Raw genomic sequence first — 25,864 nt, 5'->3', positions numbered from 1 at the left:
CATTACCTACCATCCATTCCCTTTCCTTGAGCCCTGCCATGACCTCTCTGGGATAAAGGTCTTTGCCCATGACATTTCCTCCCCTGGGAGCCCATGAATTCACCTCCCTTTGGTTCCTCAATCTCTCCAATCTCCTCGGGGGGGATCCTCTAAAGGGTCAGATTAATTTACATCAGTTTCTTCATTGATTTCATTGTTATTCTGAATATTATTAACATTGTTGGTTTCATTGTTATTCTCAATATTATTAACATTATTACAAACAACATCATCTACAAAATTGTTATTATGTTGATTAAAACCAAAACCATTACTATTATTAATGGGAACCTGATAAGCCATCCCGGCCTCTTTTCAAATGTTGTTTTCTTTTGCGTGGCAATGAAAATAATGCTCTATATTCTCAAGCATGTAAAAGGCCCAGTGGGTTCAATCTCCTTTCGCATCCTATTGTTAATTTTATTTGAATGCATGTGCGAAGGGCAAATTAGGAAGTTGATAAAAGCCCCATGTTAATATCCTTCCAACCTAAGCCAACATGAATGGGCGCTGGTAAAGTAAATTATTGGGAATAGGCAAGTAAGGGTGATGAAACCCGATAAAGGTGGGGGCCTGATTATTATGGGCAAAAATAATTATGTGAACAAAATGTTAGCATTATTATATACTGAAACTTATGGGGAAATCTCTTTTAATTAAATTAATATTGCGTATTGTGGATTTGATTTCATTTTAGAAGATCTTCTGATTAATGAGCTGATTAGTTCAGGAGAATATGAGTTCCTCAAGGTTGCTTACACTAGGGTCCCCACCATATTTGAAGTTTGTTAATAAAGTTTAAGAGCTGCAGCTGCATTCACGTTTTTCATTTTTCTTTTTGATTTTCTAGTTTTTAGTTCTCATATTTGCTATTGAAATTTGACTGGTTGTAATGGAAGACATGGTGGGGTCTGGGAGCTCTTTACTTGGGCTTAACGGACAAATTGTTTCCTCTATCTGCAATTTAACAGCTCCGATTCAAGGTTTAACCCAGTAACTTTCTATTTCCACTAATGGCAGAGGTTTGAACTCAAATATGGAGTCTAGTAACCAGAGGAATGTTTTTTCTACATCTCCGAGGGTGGAGACTTTTGGGATTGCTGCAACTCAGAGACTGCCTGATTTGTCAGCTCCCAGAGGTTCCTTGGTTTTGGGATGTAACAATCTCCGATCTACATCCAGGGGTTTAGTTGTGGGTAATGAGTTAGGAGGGTTTGACTGGTTTAACCTCCGTGATTGTTTGGATAATGCAATGACTGGCGAATGACTTCAGAATCTCAGCACGATGTTCATGATTCTTTGGATAAGAAGGTAAAAACTTTACATGATTCTACTTTAAAGCTTTGGAAATTACAACTTGAAAACAGCTATTTTATGGAGTGTTTGAGGTACCAGTAAGTTCCTAATGGTTTGAGGACTTGGAAATATCCAATGGGCCTAACAAGGATTCCAAACTATATCATGAGTTAATACTGCTTTTTAATAGAAATTGTTCTGAACTTCTTAAACTTTTGATTAGGGATAAGAACAAAAACATAACCATGCTCTGAAACTCTATTAATACGTTAGACACTTGTATACAGGTGGACTTGTTGTTTGAACACAATGAAATGGAATATAGGAGTATTTTTCCAAGCTAGACACTGCTATAAATAAACTAAAAAATAAGAAAATTAAAAAAAATGACAAAGGAACAAGCTTGAATATGACAATGGCTTACCCAGTTCCCTCTAATAATAGTAACAGGAGTAACAGAAAGTTACATCCCAACAAATAATACAGCAGTGAAGTGAGTGCCTCCTTAATGGTGAGACATTCTCACTCTGTGCCAGGATATATTGCCTCCATTAAACTTGGCTTCCTGCTGAGGTAGCAAACCGGGTGTTTCTCATCACCAACTTCTTGAAGAAGCACAGCTCCGATCTTACTTCAAATGAATATTTCCATACACAGAGTATTTAGTGAAGTTGGGGCCAACTAAGATTGACTTTTCATCAGTCTTTCATATTGTTAAAAGCCACATCTTTTGCTACAGTCCATAATCTTGTCTAGATGGGTGCCTTACATTTTGTAAGTCTGTAATGGAACAGATTATGGTAACAAAGTTGGGTATCCACTTTCTTTAGTAGCCTGCTGTCTGTCTAGCTTTAATATCTCTTTTACATGCCATTTGTTAATGGGTGTAGGAAAAATTTTGGCAGCCTTTACGTTGTATATTGAGGTTTTAATTTCCCCTCTCCCAATCACTTACCATACACTTTTAGCTTCTGTCAATCAAAGCAATATTTTGACTCATAGACTATAAGTCCTGCTTGTCTTGATGAGTCCAACACAGCTTGTGCTTTGTATAAACGTGGTTCCACATTTTCTGATTAAACTTCTATGTCATTGAAGAATCCAGCTGAATATCTGACAGGCAGAGTCAGATCACGGTCAAACAGGGATCCTAGACAGGGAAATGAACTGCCCCCCCCCCCCCACCATATGAAAATCCCATTACTTAATGACCTATTCCCAATTAAAATAAAACACTGTCAAAACCTATCAGTGTGCATATGATTTTCTACGTTTACCCTTATTACAGAGATTTAAATTGAAACTTTAATTTTAAATTTTAAATCAAAAACACTGGCAACCATTTGCTAAATAAAACAAAAGTCTTTCACACTGAAAGTAGCAGTAAACTCCTCTTCCTTTGAAATTCACTTTTATTTAAAATGTATTTGGCAATGCAGTAAACTACAAGAGACCTGTTGAGATTCATAGTCAAATAGAATAGAATGAAGCACTAATTAGGAGGATGAAGGAATTAAAGACAAATGTTTAACAGCCTGGGACAGCTCACTGGAATGTAAATGTTCCTTTTCAGGGGCAGCTCAAGAATTGTGTCTGGTGAAGCTATTTGATCAGATAACTGAAGACAAAAAAGGCTGAAAATATACCTCTCAACCTCATAGCTCAAAAAATCTGGACAAAGCCTGACAGAATAGATAGATTTTAAATATCGCTCTTATAAACTTAGAAGGTTGCTAGAATAACAGGATTTTTCTTAGCATGCATTTTTTCTGGTGGTTATGAAGTCTGAGACACAAATGAATATCATTATTTACTGACTTCAATTCTCAGATTATCTAAGTGATTTGCCAGAAAATCAGAAATTTTATGAAGAACAGACACCAAGTTTGAGGCAAAACTCTGGACATTCTGCAAAAATCTGGACAGCTGAGAGGTATTTCTGAGGGAATCAGACCTACTTCTTTTTTCAGTTGCTCCCTTTAGGGGTCACCACAGTGGATCATCTGTTTCCATTTCTTCCTGTCCTCTGCATCTAGTCTGTCACACCAACCACCTGCATGTCCTCTCTCACCATATTCATAAACCTTATCTTAGGCCTTCCTCTTTTCCTGTTACCTGGCAGCTTCATCCTTAACATCTTTTTCCTAATATACTCTGCAGCCCTCCTCAGCACATGTCTAAACCAATGTAATCTTACCTCTCTGGCTTTGTCTCCAGACCTTCCGACCTGGGCTGATCCTCTAATATACTTATTCCTAATCCTGTCCACCCTCGTCACACCCAGTGCAAATCTTAACATCTTTAACTCTGCCACATTCAGCTCTGACTCCTGCCTTTTTGTCATTGCCATTGTCTCCAACCCATATAACATAGCTGGTCTCACTACCCTCTTGTAGACCTTCCCTTTCACTCTTACTGGTACTCGTCTGTCACAAATCCCTCCTGACACTCTTCTCCACCCACTCCATCCTGCCTGTACTCTCTCCTTCACCTCTCTTCCACACTCACCATTACTCTGAACTGTTGATCCTAAGTATTTAAACTTGCCCAACTTTGCCAACTCTACTCCCTGTATCCTCACCATTCCTCTATTCTCCCTCTCATTCACATACATATATTCTGTCTTAGTCCTGCTGACCTTCATTCCTCTTCTCTCTAGAGCATATCTCCACATCTCCAGGGTCTCCTCCACCTGTTCCCTACTGTCACTACAGATCACAGTGTCATCTGCAAACATCATAGTCCATGGGGACTCCTATTTGATCTCATCTGTCAACCTGTATTTCACCATTGCAAATAAGAAAGGGCTCAGAGCTGATCCTTGATGTAATCCCACCTCCACCTTAAACGCATCCGTCACTCCCACCGCAGACCTCACTGCTGTCACACTACCCTTGTACATATCCTGTACCACTCTTCTCTGACTCTCCTGACTTCCTCATACAATACCACAACTCCTCTCTTGGCAATCAAACCTACTACAAGAAGCAAATCATTATCAGGTGAGAACCTTATTCATCATCAGTAAGTGCTAGAAAAACTGTTATTACCCAAACAGTGCATTTCACACCTGTGTGGCTGGAAAAGCAAGCTAAATTAAAAATGTGTTAACAGTTAAAACATTAATATTAAACTCAAGACTTCATGCTGTCTAGTTTATTCACAGCCACACAATTAACACACTGTCAGTAGTCAACAAAACAAGTAAACCAAGGATTGTACTCAAAGAACATGGCTCATAGAATAATACTCCTGTTTTCTACAGCAAATGTTGTCTTTTACACCTACTCACACACAAATGCAACCTTCAATTACAGTCTCTTGTATGACTGCATAAGCATCAGGATGCTTGCCAGGGAATGTCTGCACCTTTCCCCTCTAGGCTTTTGAATACTGGCTCAAACTTTATCCACCTCCATAGTGCCCTTTTATGTGATGCCAAACTGACAAACCTACAGACATAGCAAAATCAACTCAACTGAACCTAAAGGTGTTTCTGCTTAATGCCAAGAGCCTAAATAAAAAACTTCATTCCCACCAAGCCCTCCACAAACCAAGAATATAGACATCTGCACAGTTACCAAGTCATGGTTTAGAGTAGCAGATAGTACCTTGGCAGTGCAAGGCTTCAGTGCCTTCCACACTTTTAGACCAGCAGCTGCATAAACACGAGCTAAAGGTGGATAACAAGCATACCTCTAGGGTGATCAAACAAGATGACATGCTGGAGTTCCTCCAAATGCAGATCACCATAGACAAAATCCCGTATCACATCCTAGCCAGCTATAGGTCACCTTCCATGTCTCAAGAAACTCACAATGCATACATGGACACCCATACTAGAGGCTCTAACATACTGACCTCATGCTCACAAATATGAAGAATGCTGCACCCCTTTCCCCAATATGTTGTCCTTCCTGGTAAGGTCTGACCATAAAACTACCTACTTCAAAATGAAAATCAACTCTGTAATTTCATTTAAACCAGTAACAGGAACTATTCCAAGGCACATTACCTTTTATTAAGTGATGGTTTGCCAAAATTCAATGCCCCTCCAAATTCCAAGAACGCAGCAGCCTATGCTGAATTGCTCTCAGAAACTCTGAACAACCAGAAGTGGCTGCATAGAGGTTGCTGTACCTACCAGGAGTAAGCCCTGGACAAGCCCCAGAAACAAACCACCCAGAGGTATTCTAAATTAAACAAGATATACAACAAAAGGAAAAATATGCAAAAATCAAGAAAATTAATTCCCATAAAGATAAAAACTCTTTTACTGAAGTAAGTAGTCAACTAAAAGGACTAAGTAGGTCAAGTAAAGTCAACTTTGAAGTTAAGATAGCCTCCCAGGTTGGTGGGTCTTGATGCAGAGAAACCATTTAACAGAATTAGCTGAGAACTTATGAGCAGGGCAATGGAAGCATTTGGATTTCCTGATAAAATTATAAGGTTGATTAGGATTGGAGGTGAAAATTAAAGTGGTTCCTCTCTGATAATTTCTGCTTTAGCAGAGGAACCAGGTAGGGGTGTCCTGTTTTCATTTTGTCATTTGCATTATATTTAGAACCTTTGGCAAAGAAAATTAGGGCCTTAGAAATTCAATACACTGTGTAACAACATGTAACATTTTTACATTTGATATCCAGGACCATAGCCTTTGGTTAAATGTATGATTTCCCTTTAAGTTTGCAAAGAGGAAATTATGTAATATGCCTTGCTTTATTTAAATGCAGTGTTAGCTCTTTTTAGCTTGTCTGATGAAGTTCCTGTATTGTTTTAAACTTGGGACGAAAGTGCTTACAAGCTTTCACTACTGTTTTGAATAAAATGTTTGCCTGCAACTGGTGCGACCCATCCTTTTGGATTCATTGGTTTGTTTACCTTTTTGCTGTTTGCGGAGTGTGTTCTTTTGAGAATTTAAATATTCCCTGCAGACTGCTTTATCAGAGATACAGGGTAAGGAAATTGGTCGAGGAAAATGATTTTTATGAGCTATGTTACAGAATCAGAATTGCCTAGACATAATAAGGCCTTGCTGAGGCTAATTATGGTGGCTGCCCCCCCCCCCAAAAAAAAAGCAATTGCTAGAAAATGGAAATCAAACTCTAAACCAACTGTACTAGAAGTAGTGAATCTAGTAACACAGCTAAAACAACTGGAAATGGAATCTTTAGAAAGGAGTAGGACAAAATGACATAGGAAAAATTGGAAATTGTGGGAACAGTACATACAGGGGAGGAGCAAGCTTTAAAGGAAAGCAGGATTTGAATGAGCTATGTAATGCTTGACAATGACTGGGTAGATTGTAAATGGTATAATGTTTGCAACTAAAATTATGTCAGTGTGTTTATGATGTATAAAGCATGCAACTAGGATTATGTCAATATTGTTTTCTTTCATTTATATAAATGCTAATTGCCTATGCCATAGGGAAAACACAGCAATGTGCTGATCTGGTGGCCAATGGTGCCACATTCACCAAGCCTGTTGATATACTGAACTTGTCGGTGGACAGCTTCCATTCCAACTTTATCTCCTGCACTTTCACCAGCACTCATCCTCACAAAAATACCCTCAAACTTAACCCCTCCACTTATAACTAGGGAGTATGTACTGTCTGTACTCACTAAAGCCAAGAAAATGGCCTCAATGTGCCCCAATAAAATCCCATGATGCCTCCTGAAAAGTCTAAAATATGACTTATAAGGACACCTGGAGTCATTATTTAATTGTGGTTTTAATTCTGGTCTTAAAACAGGCTTTGTGACATGTGAATGGAGGACTGTGATATTAAACCCCCTTCATAAGGGAGGACCTTCAACAGATTCTGGAAACTATAGATCCATTAGGTGGACTAGTCTTATTTGCAAAGCCATGGAAAGGATTATCATGGACGTTATAAGCAAGGAAATAGGAGACCTCCAGACAACTGAATCCATTGCAGTTTTACTTTGTCAGAGGAAGGTTATGCTTACTGAATCTGGTGTACTTCTTTGAAAAGGTCACCAAAGAAAAGGATGTGGGGTAACAGTGCATATTGCCTACCTATATCTGAATAAAGCATGATATAATACCCCACTCAGGCATTGTCAACAAGCTTATGGAACTAGATATAAACTCTTTTACAGCATGCTGGATAGCTAGCTGACTTACTGATAGGACCCAGAAGGTTAGAATTGGTGAGATCACCTCCACAAAGAGGCCAATCACCAGTGGATTATACCACAAGTTTGTGTTAGGACTACTCCTCCTTTGCATCTACTTCTCAGATGCCAAAGCAAATGTCAAAAACCTCTGGCTAACAATGTTTGCAGATGATTTCAAACTGAGAGCAATCACTGAATCCTCCTAAGATGAAAACACCCTTCAGGAAGGTTTAATGCAAAAAATGATTGGTGCCCAAAGCCATGGCTTAAATCTCAATACCAAGAAATGCATTATAGCACCATTTGGGAAGTCTGCCACCCTGGGTAACTATATTATCAAAACACAGCCTTAAAAGTCAAATAATTAGTCAGAGATCTGAGAACTCATGAAGATAGTAACCTAGCCTTCAACCAACATATGCCCAAGGTAGTAAGAAAATCCTTCTATGTAGCTTACAAGCAGGGACATGACAGCTAGGTCCTGAGAGGTGGTCATACCACTGTATTCAGTCCTCATCAGACCCATCAGAGTATACAAGCAACTGGTTCATCCCAGAAAAGTTCCTTACAAAAAAATACAGGGAGTAGACACAATGTCCTGCACTGATCTCCTCAATGCCCTGCCCTTTAGTGGGTATCATACAGAATTCTTAGTGGTGATCTTTGCCTGGCATACAAGCATCCCTGGACTCTGTTTTAATGAACCTTTTGCACATCTGCAAAACAAGCACTATTGAAAGTACTAGATTAAAATACTTACATTTTGCTTGCAACACAAATAAGACATGCTGGAGAGACAGATATGTTTCTCATGGAAGTCACAGTCTATGGAACAGGCTCTCCATCCATATGTTCCTCTCCATCTCTATTTAAGCGCAACCTGGACCAACTGATGGGTAATCAGAAATTCATCCCTGGTCTGGCTCTTATGTCTTTCATAGACAGAGGCAGTTAGTAAATCACCCCCTATATAAAAATCAAATTTGTGGGTCACATTTGGGTCAGACAGCTAGGCTTATAAGGGCCTTATTGGTCAATAGCTTAATGTGCACCTATGAACCCATGAACCTATGTTTGCTTGTGATAAAATGAATGAACAAATCAACAAATAATTATCAAGAACTGTATTTCAGCTTGTATTGTATTTCAGCTCAGAGACAAACAGTCAAAATCAAGAAGACAGTTTGAAATATTTCTCTTATATACAAAGAAAGTGCATTTTTTGAAAGAGACAAAGTCTGAAACTTACATGCCTATTATTGTTTAGTGATCAAATATACAGGAATTTGAGGGGTAGCCAAACTTTTACAATCAACAGACCAAAATAGCCCTCAATTTCTTTACTCAAGAATTCTGGAGAAAGCTAAACATAATGGAGGACATATTTCATTTTGCCTACTTGTTAACAAAGAAAACCCCCTGGACAAATTTTCCTTTTTCAGAAGCAAACCTGGAGCAATACCTGATTAACAGACTTAGATTCACAGGTAAGAACTAGATTAGCTGCCCTTGTGGGCAATTTTAAGCTTAGTCAATTTCTCTTTTAGCTCATGAATGAACCTATCTTGTTTGCTGTTAGACTGGCCTTACCCATCCCATGGTTGATAATTATATGTTATCCCAGGTGAAAATAATTGGGATCATACCACAGATAATTTGAGGGAACCCATGCATAGGATCAAGCATGTAGGAGTTGTCTTAGTCCATTAGCAACACAGGGAGCAGTCATGGGGGTAATTTTCTATTACCTACCCATAGATTCAAGTTGTACTTGAATATGAACAGAGATTAGTTTAGTTTTATGTGGATGGGGAGTATGTTCCACTCCTCTGAGATATACCCGTCCCTCCAAACTCATGCTTTTGATGTTTCAGACTAGGTCTAGTTTCATTTGTCTTGCTGATGGACATTTAGTCCATCAGTATTGGTACTAAGGATGGCTTGTATGCCAGACACAGGTAACTTCTTAACAGTCATTAAGATGCTGAGTATAATGACAGCCTCTGACTTGGTCCATGTAGGGCATATCATATAGGCCCTGTATCCTTTTAGTAAGATATCTCTGTGGGTATTCCATTTGTCCATTGTGTCTCGACAGATACTTGCAAATGGGGCATTAAATCAATGATTTCCTTAATGAAGTCTGCATAAAGGGGGACATGAGATGTGTAGATATAGATACAATTCCTTTGTTTATAAATTGCACAATACAGAAGGACTTTCTTATTACCCTGGAGATGGTTGGTCGAAAGTTATGTCGCTGTCCACATAAGTTACCAAATTTTAAACAACTGGGTAAACTCTTAGGGGTGTATTGTCAATGTGGTAGTTCCTCATGATTGGGTACTTCCCAAATGAGACAATGAAGCATTTTTTGGCATTTAGTTTCTATCCATGATTCTGGAACCAGTTATTTGTTTAGGACAAACATTACTGCATACCCCACTAGTGACTGTCTCTTTGTGCAGGTAGCCTACCTTATTTTAATCTTCTGCATCCTATTTTGATCCAGGTGGAAATCTAGTGGGTAACATTGGGGTTTATTCCCAGCTTATTTAGTGTTCCTACTATGCCTGAGTGGGGAATTGTGTCAAAAGCGTTGGTCTGCTTGAGGTATATGGTTTGTACCATTTAACTTCATCCATTGTTTCAGTGATATTTTCAAAAAAGTCCATCAGGGTGAGTAAGCATGACCTGTCCTTGACAAATACAAATTGAGACCAGTCACGTGTTTTCAGGTTTCATATGTGTTTATTGGTTAGTTCCATGATAAATGTTTCCATAGCTTTGCATATGAAGCTGGTCAGACTTATGGGTCTGTGTGTGGAAGGTCCTCCTTTATGCAGCAGAATGACTGTTGGTGTTCTCCATTCACTTGTTACAAAACATGCTTAGAGGTTGAGGTTGAAGAGTGTTGGGGGGGTGGCAAAATCATGCTTCTTACTATTTAAGGTGTATTCAGGGATATTGTCAGGAATCAGTGCAGTATTTTTTGCTTCTGATAGCACTTTTAAGACTTGGTCTTGTTTGTTAGGTGGAGGTGAGCAGTTTCAGGTATACCTTGAGCGGTAGATGGAGAGGAGAGAGGAGTACAGTTTCATAGGTTCATAGGTTCATGGGTAGGTACTAGGCTATCTGCCCAAAGGCATTTATAAGCCTAGCCAGAATGTGTTGGCTTTCGCCGCCCCCTTAAATTAGTTCCCTGTGCCTCTGTCCAGCAGAGCCACTGAAGTGATCCCTGGGGTAAACTTTCTGTTTTCCATCCACTCATCAAGGTTTCTCTTGAAGAGTGTTAGTGAGGAGCTCTGCCTAATGTAGATTGTAATCTTGTTCCAAAGCATGGTAAGTCTCTGGGACAGGAATCTATCCCTCCAGCACATCCTATTTATTGTTGTGGTGAGGTTTAGATCCCTAGAGCATGTGGCTCAAGGGGATATGGTTTTATTTAGCTGGAGCATGTCCATCAATTCTGGGTTGGACATGGCCTTGTATGTCAGGCCGAGATCACCTCTGAGTAGGCAGTATACAACTGAGTGCAGCTGGAGTTTCTTCAGTCGAGCTGCATAGGGCATCTGTTTGACGCCAGTGATCCTCTTGGTGAGGTACTTCTGTGGCCTTTCCAGCTGTGCAATGTGTTGTAAGGTACATCCCAAATGGGGCGTTGTACTCTATGATGGGTCTGATGAGTGATGAGTAGAGCGGCACAATGACCTCTTTTGATCTGGATGCGAGCCCTTTTGTGATTAGGTGATTTATTTGATATAAATGTTTCACCCTAAAGGTTCCCTCTATCTTCGGGTAACATTGTTCATAGTCAGCTTAGCACACTGCTGCATTCTGCTTCTTGTGATTATGAATATACCTGAAAAAGGCCTTGTGATTGTATTTGGCTTGGGTGGCTATTTTAGCCTCAAACCTGGCTTAGTGGACTTATTTAAGCTTCTTAGTTGTTTATTTCAGTGATATCATTCTGGGAGTTAACTCTTCTTATGTCTGATTACAATTATTTTTCTTTATAGTAAAGCTAGTTGATATTATCGCTCTACCATTGGGGGGGGGTATATTTTGTCCTGCACTTGTTCCTAGAGTGTACAGCTGCATCTTTGCAGGTGTTTACATGCTGCAATAGTGTGATGGTGGACATTTCCGTGCATACAATGGAGTTAACTGAGCTTGATGTGCATCTGAACTTGACAATTAGAAAAAGGTAGTTTGTCTTGCAGAAATTTCTAAAGTTACCTTGAGTGGAAGGGGTCACTGGTCAAATTTTATTTCAGAGGAGATGGCTTTACAGTCAGACTTAACAAGTTACAAAGATAAGCAAGGGATAGAGCAAGAAAGGCAAGAGCCAAGATGCAGTTCTCCCTAGTGGGTACTCTGAATAATAGTCCCAGGGTATTTGTATTGAGAAAATCCAGAAATCTCTGTTCTTGTGCACTAGTGGTTGAGTAGATTTCCCAGTTTACAGCTGGATGGTTAAGATCATCTAGGAAAATGGTATTGTGTTTAATACTGAGGTATTCCAGCTCCAGCATTGTGGCATTCTTGATTTGTTCACACAGTAGGCAAATAGAGATGGAAGAATTCAAAACCTGTACTTTGACAACAGGACACAATTTGTTAACATCTCAGAGACTTAATTGCCAGATGGCATTAATTCACTTTAAAGTTAACAGAACAATAGGTGCTGCATAGACTTGCATTTTGTGACCAATAGGAATATTGAAACTCTAAACACTGTAAATATTGACTTATTGTAATCCTCAGGGACTTACCAGAAAAAAATAAGGTGAAGAAGGAAAGGGCATAAATATGAAACAAAATTAAACGTTCTGCAAAAGCAGAGACAGAAAAAGGGCAACATATTCATTTAAAATGTTAACAGAATAACATGTTTTATATCAATAAGCATTTTCTGATGGAATTTGCCATGGATGTGACTCTAAGCATGTCACTTAACCAGATACTCTTCTATCTTAACATAAATTAGGACAGGGGATGCATTTTTCCTGAGTAGCATGAAACTTTCAAACTGTTATTGTTGGCAAGTATGAAACCAACTGGCATAACCTGTACTGGGATGTCCAGCAGATTCTCAATTGCACATAGCCACAGTGCATGCATAGACACGCACACAAATATACACATGTGCAGGCATGATTGTCTCACACTCACACACACACACACACACACACACACACACACACACACACACACACACACCCACACCTACAATTCTCCATTCTTCCGGAATTAGAAAATACTACCTATTCATTCATTTCTTATTTCAAGTCTCAGCTCAATTTAGCAGTAGCTCAGACACATGGCAGTTTTCAGTGGTAATCAATAGGGCATTACACGTTCCTTGTTTTAATTTTCTGTAGCACACAAACACAGATCTTTTGTTACAGCAACAACTGATACTGTTTTTCAGTGGCAAGCAATGGGACATTTCTAGTGCCTTAGTACAATTATCTATCAGTTTATTACAGGACACCCTTTTAGCAACAGTAATAACAGCATCTCACGCAGCCAATATCAGATTTTTCTAAAAAGAAAAATTGTTCGATCAGCGCTAACTTTGGTTTAGCTCCAGGAAGACTCACATTGGCTAAAATACTATGCATTGGAGTCAATGAAAGTCCAGAGAAAAACAAATCAGCCAAGTGGACCTGATTTGCAATGGGTGCAGCAGACTGGTAGATAACTGGTGTGGGAATTTTTTTTTTAATGTTTATGGGACCCACCTGATATTAATGGGCCCTAGGAAGCTGCCTACCTCAACCATCCATGAGCCTCTTAAAAATGGCAGGAACTTTGTAAAGTCCAGTGGATAAGACAATGTATTAAAAATGTTTTCAGATATAAACAACTCTGTCTCCTGTTTGGTACACTGTGGGAGGAGAATTTGCCAATGCCCCTTGATATAGATATATGAATTCATATACTCAGTGTATTGTAGTCTCAAATTTAGGCATGGCACTCATATTTCAGAAATCATTACACATTCTTATGGAGCCATTCTGTTTAGAGACTAATACAATTGCATTGTTTCATTCGCATTTACACTTGGGCATTGTTTTTTTTAAGACTCTAGTCACATATATGATTTTTTTCAACTCAGCTACAGTTTCAGTGTTATATTAAATTAAATTTGTTCTTTCAAGTATTTCAAAAAAAATATCCTTTATTTTTTCATAAGAACTTTTTCATTTTTTTGCTGGGCATTAGAAAAAATTTAATCTGTTTGAAAAGCTAGGATAGAATTTTCTTCTTAGACTATTGGCATCTATTTCAACTCCCTAGGTTCTTACTGAAATTTTAACATCCCTCCATGGCTTTAGCACATTAATGGGATATATGTGCTTTTTTCATCTCTTTAAAAGTTTGTCTTATTTTGCACTTCAGTTTGTTCATATATTCTGCTGTGCAAAAGGGTCTTTGCCATTTAGCTAGCAATTTATTTTATGCAGAGGTGAAATAATATGAACAGTTTGTCCCCTGCTTTAAACTCCATAAGAGTGACAATCTCATTATATTGCCTCAGTTGCATGCCATATGCCCTTTACATATGTTCCTTAACAATTGACATAACAACTTGCAATCTATCTTGCAAGTTTGTGAAATGTACTATTACATTCTTAAATTATTTTTCTCTTCATCTCATGTTTACATTTCTATGTCCGTCAAGTCTGAGGGGGTCTCCCTTGGTGTTTTCTTTTCATCCCAAATCTATTTTTAATATATATATATATATATATATATATATATATATATATATATATATATATATACAATCTTTATGAAATTGGAATGTCAGTACAATCTATAGTTTATATACTGATACTGAAAAATAGAATTAACTAATCCTCATGTTCATTTGCACTTCTATATGAGCACGTCTATTTGTAGAACTATAGAGAAAAGTACATTGCTCATAAAGGTTTACATCATGAAAGTGACTTACTTCAAATGAATAGCTATTTACTAAGCAGAACTGCAGAAATTTAACTTGTATACACTCGGACTAATCCATTACAATTCTCTAAACATTTGTAATGAGTAGCAATTTATATATCTGTTTTAGTATACCTGGATTGGCTGTGATCACTGCTTAAATGAAATGATATTTGCCCTGTAGCTATGTATTTGTTGGTCTGTTTAAACTTTAGTTGCAACACTAATAGAGTGCATTTTGCAAGTTAACCTAAAAATGCTGCATAAAGGCAAAATGTTACTAAACTATATATATCTCAATTAATTTTCTTTCAGATTGAGGAGTCAGTGAATCATGTGTCCTTTAATAATGACCAATATGTTTAATTAGAAGTGATGCTTTTCAGTACCTACTCATACTGAGCATTTAAATTCAGCACATCACAAGAATTTAGTGTTATAATAGGCTTTCATACTATACTGTAAGTGAGCTTTTTAATAATTTATAGAGTGATGTGCATAGTCAAACGGCAAGTTATGCAGTGTTCATAAATGAAAGCCAGTAATTAAAAACATGCAGGGATTAAAGATGTTCATTTGAAAATGTTGAGGTAGTTATAAGATTCTAATTGGCAAAGGTTATTGCTTGAGCTGTGCATGTTAATAAAAGAGAAACTTTTATTTCATTAGTCAAATGAAATACTTTAGTGCTGACCTTTAATTGTGGAGATGAAAGGACATTTGTTTCAAAACATTTTCTCCTTCAGATGCAAGTAACTTACGAGAATTCCTTCGTTCTTCAAAGCGTAGATCAACTGAAAGTATAGACATTTCTACTTCCTCCTATTTCCCTTGAGTAAATGAAGTACATCACAGGTAGATATTTCACTAAAGTTCTCCAAATTGAAGAGGTCTAAACTAGTTGATGGCTTTAACTTGTTTATGTTAGACCAAGACACATACAATAACCTTGTTTGCCCACAGAAAGGCTAATGAAATTGTAATTTTTTTCTCTGCTTTGACTATTGCAGGCCAGTAAAGCATATTTATGTATTTTTGTTTTCTTGCCTTTTTTTTTTGCTAGCTATGAAAGAATAGTAGGATGTAATGAGCATTTAATAGACATATTTGGTGAATTATATTGAAGTACTTTTGCCATACCTCTTAGCACAAGAAGTTTGGACAAAGCCAAAAATAATGACGGGTCAAAGATCCAGAAATAAGAACAAATCTTAAATATTGCAGTCAGCAACCCAGAAAAATGCCAGAATAGAAGGTTTTGTGATTACTGTACATTTTCTGAATGATATGAAGCCTAAAACTCAATTGCCTTTCATTATTTAGTGAATTCAGTTCTCACTGATTTGCCAGAATACCACAAAGGTTAGGAGGAATAGACCAAAAATATTAGTCAAAAATCTATACATTTTGCAAGAATCTGGACAGCTGAGAGGTGTGTTTTCTGATCTTCCTTTTATTTATGTCAAGTATAAAATGCAAGTTGCATTCAAAGCAGCAAATGACAGTGCTGATGGAATGAAGTATTACTACAATGAGAATTGTGTGGTCTTAGTATGCTTTTGATATTTAAAGGAATTGGGACATGAAAATCGAATTATGTATGGTAGGAAACTAATGTGAAAGATAAAAATGTGCTTTTTATATACACACAGATAACTTATAGACTTGACAATAGTGTTAATAAAATTGATGTTATACAGGTTTGTGGGAAAAACAAGAACATTATGTAATATTAAATGAATTACTGAAAATCCATAAGTAGAACAATGTCAGTGTGAATTGTAAGTCCAGACTCACAGTTTGCGTTGGAGTTGAGATATGTGGTTCTCGATGTATTATCAGAAGTCTTGAAACTAGGTCTTGTGAAAGTGCAAGGGTTAATGCACATATTGTGATCTGAAGACACCCACTCTCCCATGAGATTTATAGCTGAGATGTTGCATCACTGAGTTTATTTTAAACCTGTCTGATACAATTCTGCTGCTGTTCCTTTCAACTGTTCCTGGTTTAGAGGAATGTACCTATTCACAAGCCTGATGCACTCCTGCACATGATGTACCTGTTTCAGATGAATTAACGTAGCTTACGCCTGATGCACTCCTGCACGTGATGTACCTGTTTTAGAGGAATGTACCTATTCTCAAGCCTGATGCACTCCTACACATGATGTACCTGTTTTATAGGAATGTACCTATTCTCAGGCCTGATGCACTCCTACACATGATGTACCTGTTTTAGAGGACTGTACCTATTCTCAGTCCTGATGCACTCCTGTACATGATGTACCTGGTTTAGAGGAATGTACCTATTCACAAGCCTGATACACTCCTGCACATGATGTACCTGTTTCAGATGAATTAATCTATCTTACGCCTGATGCACTCCTGCACGTGATGTACCTGTTTTAGAGGAATGTACCTATTCTCAGTCCTGATGCACTCCTGTACATGATGTACCTGGTTTAGAGGAATGTACCTATTCACAAGCCTGATACACTCCTGCACATGATGTACCTGTTTCAGATGAATTAATCTATCTTACGCCTGATGCACTCCTGCACGTGATGTACCTGTTTTAGAGGAATGTACCTATTCTCAGGCCTGATGCACTCCTACACATGATGTACCTGTTTTAGAGGAATGTACCTATTCTCAGGCCTCATGCACTCCTGTACATGATGTACCTGTTTTAGTGGAATGTACCTATTCTCAGCCCTGATGCACTCCTACACATGATGTACCTGTTTTAGAGGAATGTACCTATTCGCAAGCCTGATGCACTCCTGCACATGATGTACTTGTTTCAGATGAATTAACCTCTCTTACGCCTGATGCATTTTTGCACGTGATGTACCTGTTTTAGAGGAATGTACCTATTCTCAGGCCTGCTGCACTCCTGCACATGATGTACCTTATGTCCCTATTTTCAGGCTCAGTTTATCAATTTACACAGTTTCCTGAATTCCTACTTGATCACACATTATGTTTGAATCGGTCTGGAACATTTACAACCACACAAGATGACCAGCATATTAGTGGCACCAGTCTTTTTCAGAAGCAAAGATAGATGACATTGTTTGGTACAATGCCACACTACAATTGATTAAAGTCTACAGATTTTACACTCTCTTTGATAATGTGCTTACAATTTTTCATAACTTTTGTCACTCTCTGTTTTATAGACATGTTTTTGGAGTAGTATCCCACATTCCTGCAAGAAGCAAAAACAGTTATGGGATATTTGTTATTGAAATTTTATGTGAATTAGATGTCCAGATGTTTAGTTGGACATATCTATTTTTCAAGGGCCTTTATACCTATTCCTAATGTCTGCAGGTTGAGAGGTGTGCTTGCAGCTGATGAAATTACCAAAACATAAAGTGGAATGGCATTGGAATACAGAATAAGAACAGAACTTTGAAATGCTTAAACAGTAACTGAAACCCTCATACAGTGTCATTTTGATGTAATTAATTCAGGCAAGTCAATGTAAATCAGAATTGTATTACTGCAGTTACCCTGCATCAAGGTAAACCTGATGCACAGCATTTGAGTAACAGATAAGATATGTTCAGAGAGAAAAAAAATACTTGCCATAATAAATGGAAATAAAATGTTACGTGGCTATATTTATGAGATTTCTCTGTTGGTATAAGCAGACAGTAAACTCTGGCAAGGGGTGTTTAAGAAGTCTTTATATAGGGCATGAAAAAGAATGCAAAGAATATTGCTAAGGCTGCAGAAATGTGACTCACCTGAAAAGCATAAGTCAGGCAAGGAAAGAATGAAGCAGATGAGTGGAGTAATTTTATATACTAGAACAACAAGAAGATTTTCCTGGGTAATTTCATAGTCGCCTTGTAAGAAAGAAAAACTTCAACAGTATATTCAGAGTGGCTATAGCTGAGAATGCTTTGGGATACAGAGAATAAAGTCTGCATATAAAGAAGGTTTTTGGCTAAAAAAGTAAAAAATAAATAAGTAACACTGTACTTTGACATAATGTACATTGAAAGTATGATTTTTATAACAGATAGTGCTTAATCAGCTAAAGAAGGACAATTAGGCAAGAATTTGTGAATCATATTTGGAAAATGCAAAGAAGGAAAACAGACATGCCACTGTAAACTGAAAAAGAACGAACATATTTTATTTTGTGCACTACATATAATAAATTGAAAAAAGATGTTTTGGTTTGAAGTCCAACTTAAAGTTAGAACATACTTGTTTCAGATTAGGAGGCTTATATAAGTAATATGTAAGTTGCAGGATCCATGTGTTGGTGATATTAGCACACTAAAAGTTGTTATTTCCAGATAAGGAATATCTGACACAGTTGTCTCTGATAACATATCATAGTATCCGGGTACAGAAACCTAGGGATTTTCATAGTCATGTGAATTTTAGCATCTGAGCTCTCATCACATTATGTGTGTCCTAGTGGTTAATTTGAGAAAACAAAATCATACAGGGGAAAACAAAGTGATCTCAAAGTATTAATATTGATTATTAAGTACGTTTTCATGCAAAGTGTTCATTTATTGGCTGTTCATGTATTAATGGGTCATGAAGAATAAAATTACTTTCTATACTTTCTTAATTCTAACTGAAAGTATGGACCAAACTCTGAAAGCAAATAAGTCTAGACAGAGCTTGTACAATGGTAAACATGCAGAGCACACAAGTTATCTTAAACAGGGGATGCCACAACAGTACAGATAAATGCCACCAAAAAACAAAGATAAGGAAGAAGTATTCATTAGTAAAAGTGACTTTCACTATTCATGGTGGAGATAGAAATGTACTGAGAAGAAGTCAAAGGCATTAGTACTAAATGAAAGTGTTCTAAAGAGACTGTTGAGTACAGGTACAGTATTCCAGAAATCTTGAGCCAGAGAGCAGGAATCAGTCTGAAGACTTATTAAGTTAGCATAGGATAATTATGGACTCCATGCATGCCTGTCAGATTCTGAAACAAAGCAGACATGCCGAATGCAACTTAAATGCGACAATGTGCAATGCTGATTCTGTTTCTAAAACCAACAGTGAATGCCAAACTGTGACGCAAGAAGAGGAAGCTATCCCCCATGGAATTCTATGGAAACTGTATCAATACTGAATTAAAAACAAACAAAAAAATGCAACCGACAATGAATGAACTGCAACAAGCAGTGGTACTGTAAGCCATGGAGGAGCATCTGGCCATGCATCCTAGAAGGTATACCGCTATATAGAGAGCCAGGCTATAACTAAGCCATCTCTCAGATCAAGAAATTATTGACAGGTACAACTTAGACAGACAGATCACATGCAGGCTGTGTGCAAAATGTGCTCTCCAGGTATGTTTATGTATACATTGCAAGGCAACCCTATACCTGCTGAAACCAAAATCTGTCTGAGCCTAGGTATACTGCATCTGGGAACATTCCAAAGACATATGGGCGATATGGTAGGAGTGTCACAGAAAGCTGCCAGTCGTATCTTGAACAATTCATGGCAACAATGTACACCAAGGTAGAGGAACATATACAGTTCCCATCTACAACCATAGAGTGGCAAAACATCATGTTCCAATTCTATAACATCGCAAACTTCCCAATGTTCTTGATGCAATAGACTGTACCCACATCTCTATTGAGATTCCTGTGCAACCAGAATAAGAAAGGTGCATCAATGTAAAGGAGTAGCCATTACTGAACTGTCAGGTGGTGTGCACAGCAGATGGCAGCATAACAGAAATCATGGTGATATACCCTGGGAGCTTCCATGACACTACTATATTGAGGGAAGTGATCTGAGGGCTGCTTTCCAACACAGTTAAACACATGAGGGACTACTACTGATTAGGGACAGTAACACAGCTAGGATGTAGGATAAATACATCACTGTCAACATTATGCATGATGACAACATATGTGGTCCCCTCCCAACAACAGGTGACTGGTTATTCACTTGAGCCATGGTTAATGACTTTGTTCAGGGAACCTTCCAACACTGGAAAGGAGACCTAAACAGAGGACATATCATGATATGATAGACCATAGAGTGTGTTTGGTGTACTGAATGTCAGGTTCAGATGTCTGGACGCATCTGGAGGTGCACTGCAATTCCACACCTGAAAAGGTAGCATACATGATTATTGTGTGTGCCATGCTACACACTATGATTACAACTACCCATGGTGGTCTTTCTGCTGCAAGTGTGGGTGATCTACCCCAAGAACCCTAGATGTCTGAATATGACATTCCACAGCTATCAGAGGTGGAGCAGGCGAACACATAGGGGCAGAAGAAACAGGTGTGGGCGATGGTGGATGTGACCCCAAGTCCAGACTCAGGCAAAATGGCAGTGTCTGACACACACCACTGTATCATGACAAGCCACAGATACAGAAGTACACAGATTTAACACTGATGTTCAGGTGTTGCCCCACCAGAGTAGTATAGATTCCATCTAATGGACGTATAGAGATGAGGTGGAACAACTGATTACCTGGTGTGGAAATAACAACTTAGAACTAAATGTGAACAAGACAAAAGAAAAAAATTGGGGACTACAGGAAAAATCACAAAGAACATTCTCCCCTCACAATCAATGGGGAAATAGTGAGAAGCACAAAGTTTCTGGGACTGCACATCAATGAGGACTTGTCTTGGAACACAAATACAAATGCCATAGTCATGAAAGTGCACCAGAGATTGCACTTTTTAAGAAGGCTGAGGAGAGTGAATCTCCCATTAACAGTTCTCACTACTTTCTACAGAGGTGCTATAGAAAGCATTCTGATGAACAGCCTCTTAGTATGGTATGGAAGCTGGTCTACCTCTGAGCACAAATCCCTCCAGAGAGTGGTGATGACAGCCGAGAGGATTATTAAGATCACCTTACCACCTATCCATGACTTGTACTTATCCAGATGTCTCAGCAGGGCCAGAGGAATAATTAAAGAATGTACTCACCCTGCTTACAGACTGTTCCTGCATCTATCATCTGGAAAGCGCTTCCGAAGCACATGTTGTGGAACTACAAGATTCAGGAACAGCTTCTTCCCAAATGTCATCAGGCTGCTGAACTGAAGTAATCACTACACTCCATGATGGATCAGCAGAAACTGTCTCAAATTGTGCATTAACCTGCTTACCAGTCTCACCTAATATTTAGTGCAATATTTACCATGACTGTAACTTATAGGCCATCTAGGGCAGTAGCAATGCAGTAAAATATCTCTTCTTTCAGTGCAGTACCTGTTGCGAATTTATAAATTAACTATATAGTGCATTACTCTAAGTGCAATACTCAAATGTCTCTTTCTGTGCAAGGAGCAATGCAATGTCTTAGCTCCTGCAAGTAAGTGTTAACATCGAAAAGTGGTTTCTCATTATGTGCAATATTAGTCTGTCTACCTGCATGTCCATGATATAATATCTAGGTGTTATACAGTATGTGTAAATGTCTGTGAAAATAGTCTATATGTTTGCACATTGAGTCTGGAGACATGGAATTTCGCTCAGTTTTTTGCACTTGTGTGATGCCTGAATGACAATAAAGTTTACCTTGACTTTGACCAGCAGATATACACATCGAGCAACAGACATAACAACATAATTGTAACATATTACAGTATGAATATATACAAATCTATCATGACAGGGATCATCAATTCAGGTCATAATTGACACAGGTATGCATACAGACTCATACTGATGTATGGATGTTTGGCAGACAGCAAGGGATATATTTTTGTCAACTCCATCCCTTTTCTTCAATAGCAAATGATGCAAACTGGAAAACATGTCAAGAACTACTGCAGAACTATTGTCAATATCACTAGTAACATAAAGGAATGTAAAGTTTGGAAAAATTATTATGTAATGAATGAAGTCAGTAAAAGTGACAGACTCCTGTGGCATCAAACTTCACAACAACCACAGACAAATGATATCATCAGTTGTCTACACAGCATTCATCACCAGCATGGGAAGACACTGACACTGCAGGGCATAGTAGATCAACTGTCAGTCTTGATCATAAAGCAGTCTACGATGCCCAAGCTGATGGCTCACATTGCGGTCCAGGTTGCCCCTTCCATGTATGGAAACACTTGTCCCTTGCTGTTCCACAGAGGAAACTAATGGGGTTACACCAACATGTGGAGACACACTGTGTGAAGGAGCATGGGTGTGAGTTGACTGTTTGGTCATGACTGCTGGTCCCACACTGGATTCCCTAGCAGCAGATATGTGTGCATGTTGCAGCATAGACATTAATGCCTCATGGGCAAAGGTTGGACTACTGAGGTAGGGTCTGTCTCTCCTATCCGGCAATTGGCTAAGCACAATTAGGCCACTCAAAACCTAGCTTGTACTACAGCACTTCTGTACCACTGCCTTTCCAAGTTTCAATGGACCATAGCACAGATAAACTGCTGTCATTGTGAGCAGCCAATGCCACCATATTCTCACCATGTGTGTGCTCCTGTTCTTCATACAACACACACACGCACACACACACTGCTGGTGTGCAACGTGATCCTTGGCATGGATAAGTGCACAAATGTCAGATCCATGGCATTGCTGGGAACATTCATTGCCTGTAGGAATAAGCAGACACCTTTTGGCATGTGCCCATGCACACCAGCTATGCACCTATATCTACTGCACTTGGTAGTATTACTCTGTTGTGGGGAAGTGTCAGCATCACCAACAGACCCAGCATGGGACTATAGTGCACAGGCTTCATCCTGTCCAACATCTGATGCCTCCACATTATCAGAATGACTGGACATATTTTCTTTCGCATCTGAGGCAACAGCCTCATTCGCATGACTGTCACCATATGGGAAGGACTGCATCACCAAATCTGTGTCCTCTGTAGCAGGGTCCATGCTATCACATATAGACACATCAGATCCCACTACAGCATCAGTGGATGGGGTTATGGAAGATGAAGGCAGTGGACATGAAGAAGAAGAGACAGATGATAAAGGTGGGGTAAATGCATATATACTACATGCTGGAACTCACTACTGACATATGGCATAACTATATCACTACAATGTTACAGATGCTAAGGACTTACCAGGAGGTCATGTTTGAGTGTGGTCCATGGAACCTATATAACAGGAAGTTGACAATTATGTTACATATGTAATATACATGACATATGTGAGAATTAACATAAGACATACATGATATGTCCTCATGGGACTCTAGCGCTAGTGGAAAGGACCGAAAAGCAACTTTTGCAGGATAAAAAGGCAATAGAGTATTAGTAAACACATACTTACAGTATGTACCATTCCAATTGACATGCAACACAAAGCAGGCAATATATACACACACCAGTTCATAGGTTCATATGTTGGTACTAGGCTCGTTGCAGTTGATGGTTCCGTCCTTTGCAGTGGTAGAAGGACACAGTTTTAATGGATGATAACAATATAAGTAACAGCACTGACATGTAGGAAAGAAAGTAGATAGCATACCAGTTAGACCCTCCCTATGTGGTGAGTTTGTCATCTTTCATAATGCAGATCCTGCAGTGGGACAATACAAAGGAAGCTGATTATCTGTTTGTGCAACCTAGTCATGAATGTAGGCAAAGGTGCATGATAACATATATGACACAGTAACAGGATAGGGTGATACTCACTTGACATATGGTGCACATATTTGCCAGATGTCCCTGTGTATGAAAAATAGCAACATTATTTCATAAAACACAGGTGTGCTACACAATTCTGCAGCCTATGAACATTGTGGGAAACCATACCAGGTCTGTCTTTAGGTGCACCTGCATGGAATGTGTCTTCTGAAGCTGTAGCTGTAGGTTACAATGGCAGGGAAATATCAAAATGACAGTATATACCACTGGCATGACAGGAGGCAGAGACAATAATAGGTAATGGTGGCAGTAACAGTATATGGACACAGTCACCTTTCATGTCTTGTTGCTCTATGTACCTGTACAAATGAATTAGTACAGCATTGCACATGTTGCTGGTAGTATTCTGTCTGTACTGCAGTTGTACATGTCATTACACTTACATTGATCATCATCACACAGTCTGGGCCTGTGTGCACAATGCAACTCTGCTGCAACACAAAAATAACAAAGCATGAATATGCATGCAACAACAATCTATACAATCTATACTGAGGTACTCTATTGTGACAATGTTATGCAAAGTACCACATATATACATATGCAGCCTGGCACACCTGCTTGTATCCCACCCCTTAGTGTATATCACTCTCCGCTTGCTGCATGCAGGAGTGCCAGAAACTGTGTCAATTTATCTGAGGGAGTCAATGGTGGGCCACCACCAGTTGCATCCCTTGTCCTCTCATATTGGCACCCCTTGTTGGTTGCATGAAAGATCATGTCAGAACACCATCGGCAACCAGCCTCCTGGGATCTATTGTAACCTCCCACAGCACTGATCATGTTGCTAGGGTAAGTCCACACTTCATTCCTCCAAAATGTATTCCTTGTCTGTCCAAGAAGTCTTTGCCTATTTTGTTGCAGAGCACCACATATAATTTTGTTTCCTTAGGATGATAAAATATCATCCCTAGGTCTGTTTGCCATCTGGAAGACAGTTATATGCACATGGTTAGATTCATGTTGGGGCCCTCATATGAAGATGATTGTGTTAGCAGCATATGTCAAGTGATCTTTTCTTTATTCCTGTGTACTGCAAAACTATATAAAATAGTCCCTGTCCCATATAGTAGTATGACATATGAAACAACATATGTGATATGAAAGCAATATACAATATTACCACACTCAAATAAAACCAGAAAACCAAAAACAACTCTTTAAGCAATTTCTCAAGTTTATTCCAGCACACAATTTGGTACCTCATCATCTCATCTTCAATGGATAGTTTAAATTCACATTATGCTGCCTTTTATACATTTGAAACTTCCACCCTGCTCATTAAACAATTAACTTATCAGCATGCTCAATACAATTAACTTACAAATAAACTCTAACAGTTTAAGATAACCATTACTTTGTATACAAATTTAAATAATATTGCTGTTGAATAATATTATTAAATATTTTTATTAACAAATACCCCAACGTCAGCTGTGAGCAGCCAAAATAAAGCAATTTGTTTGAAAAAGTATAAAGCATTCTTTTTAAAATACATTATTTAACTTACATTAACACACTTGATGTAAAGCTAAGTTTGCTTCCAAGTTGAGACCCCTAGGGACAGAGTTTTATAATTCAAAATTAATTTGCTCCCCAATTTATTGAGCTTGTCCACAAAATTAGCCCCCTTATTTAGCACAGGTTGTGCCAACACACTAAAAAAGAAACTCTTATCACTTCCTGCATGTGCATTATAAGCGTGCTCTGCCACGGGACTCTTCATGTTTTTGTTTCTAACATCACCCAAGTGCTCTAAAATTC

This window comes from Protopterus annectens, chromosome 4.part0 (assembly GCF_019279795.1).
Source record: "Protopterus annectens isolate FY-2018-M chromosome 4.part0, PAN1.0, whole genome shotgun sequence".
Classification (NCBI taxonomy): Eukaryota; Metazoa; Chordata; order Ceratodontiformes; family Protopteridae; genus Protopterus; species Protopterus annectens.
This window is presented reverse-complemented; position numbering follows the sequence as displayed.